Below are 2,282 nucleotides of genomic sequence, written 5' to 3' on the forward strand. Positions count from 1 at the left end.
ATAGTGTTTAAGGAACTTATGAGACATTCTGAGTTTTAAAAGCGTGGGGTGTAACATCCTTCCCCCCCTTTAGAACATTCCTCCCCGAATGTTAGATAAAACTTCTCTTACCACCTTGTACAAATCGTAGGGAGATTCTTTGCTATTTCCTTTACATATACTTCCATACAAGTACTTCATATACTTGTTTCAGGAGTTGGGGTTACCTGTAGACATCCAGTACGGGTGTGAATACTTGTGTTTTATACTCTCTTCCTGGTTTTGGTTTTTCCACCGCATCTTGACGGAAGGCACGTTTTTAGTCTACAACCCGTCAGTTTGCCGATCCAAGATGGCGATAGGTTTTTCCTCATAGGATTCTATCTCCTGGACACCATCTATAGAATATACCCTGGGTGACTCATCAGTACCCTTGCGAAGCATTCTTATCTGATGAACTGGGCGTATAGTTTCCAATCGAGGTGGTAAGCTCAACTTACCAACCACGTTGCCCACCTTATGAGTAACTTGATACAGTCTAATATATTTTGGGTTAAGGCCCCTTTTCTAGGTGACTCCGTGATGAACATCAAATCATCCATTTGAACTCTGAATGTCGATGTCGATTATCTGTATCTCATTTCTGCCAACTCTGGGTTGTTAGTCAATAGTTTGCTTAATCCTGTTTGGCCTACCAGCTTAGTCTTTTTCGCTAACAAGCGGACTCATACACTCTGCCTTACAACATCTTGTAGGGGGTCATCTGGATACCGGAACGGTAGCCCTTCTCGTAGGAAAACTCAATAAGTGGTGGACGATAGTCCTAGCTACACTTAAAGCCATCCTCATAAGCTCGCAATATATTTTCTAACAGTTGATAGTATGCTCAGCCTATTCAATAGCCCGCAGAAAATGCGGTACGAAGGCCTGTCGGTGCTCCCGACCTCTTCTTGGACTGATCTCTATACGTTAATCATAATTGAAGTCCCTCTATCTGAGATATTAGCTGGGGAAACCTCACGGAACCTTATTACCTTATTGTCCTATAACTTCACCTAGTTCCATCTGTATAGATGGTTTTGTTTGAAAGCAAATGAGCTGATTCGTTAGACTTGTATAGTCCTTCTCGACTCTTTTCAAAACTGCAATTGGCATTCTATCTTTTGGGTCCTTCTTCCCCTCATTTTTTTTCCAATCCTTAGGGTTGGCTACCGAATAATGTTACAGTCCCCTCATATAATGGCTCTTGTAGTCGTTCTGTGCTTTGTCTAACATGATCTGGTGTAATTCCGAAGGAATTTTGGCATATAAGCTCGTCATCCTGTAGTAACCAGCTAGTTCTGCCAGTTTCATTTAAACTCTTTCACCACTTTCCTTACCCCCACTTGTAACCTTCTAGACACATTACCCTGTGTCATTTTCTCCCTTACAAAATGATGAGAGGGTACAAGAAGTATCCTAGCGTTATCTCTCTAGTCCTCATATTTTACCTCGCCTTTTTCTCCCTTATTCTACATTCGATGTCGGGGGAGATCTTTGGCCCAATCGTGGCCATGTATTATGTCACCCGTAGTACCAATTCCATCTCGATAGTTTGGCTTAACCTATCTTTGCATCTCTTGGTAGTTAATTATAACTTGGGCTTCTTTGCCTGGGATAATAACTATTGGGACTTCGTAGGGTCCTACCATTTCTCTACCCTACAATTTTACACCTCCTCGGCTGAGTAGGTAGCCTTTGATCGAAGGAGCAGGGGCTAATATTGTGAATCCATGGGTAGCATTCCCTTCAGAGTCATCTGTCGATGGAGTGTGGAATGAGTCTTGTAGTCCTAGTCATATTGTGAAATTTCCAACCTTGGGTATTACTTCCTGGATTCCATAAATTATATCAACTAGTACCCTTACCTTTTTGGGTTTTGCTTTTCAATCCTTAGGGTTGGCTGCCAAGTGGTGTCGAAATTCTCTCGCCCACTGGCCCGTATAGATATTCAGTCGTTTGTCTATCATTAACTAATACTATATCGACGAACTGTGGCATTCAAGTGCGCCATCAGTTAGCAGTTAGCTAATCCTTCTTGTCTTGATTAAATCCTTTTTACAATACCCGTAACTTAGCGTATAGTACCCCGGGAACATAATCTTGGTTCATTTTTTTCCGTCGTTAGTTCAGATTCCTCTATCTCGCGCGATCATACCAGTACTAACACACTAGGTTCCATTAGAACTTTGAAGTTAAGCGTGCTGGGGCGAGACTAATATGGGGATGGGTGACCTCCCTAGGAAGTCTTCGTGTCGCGTTTC

The 2,282-nt window shown here is 42.3% G+C and overlaps 1 pseudogene; it reads left to right on the forward strand.

Moving 5' to 3' along the window:
- Positions 1–2,162: 2,162 nt before the first annotated feature.
- Positions 2,163–2,282, forward strand: LOC129888103 (5S ribosomal RNA; annotated as a pseudogene).

This window comes from Solanum dulcamara, chromosome 4 (genome assembly GCF_947179165.1).
Source record: "Solanum dulcamara chromosome 4, daSolDulc1.2, whole genome shotgun sequence".
In the NCBI taxonomy this organism is placed as follows: domain Eukaryota; kingdom Viridiplantae; phylum Streptophyta; class Magnoliopsida; order Solanales; family Solanaceae; genus Solanum; species Solanum dulcamara.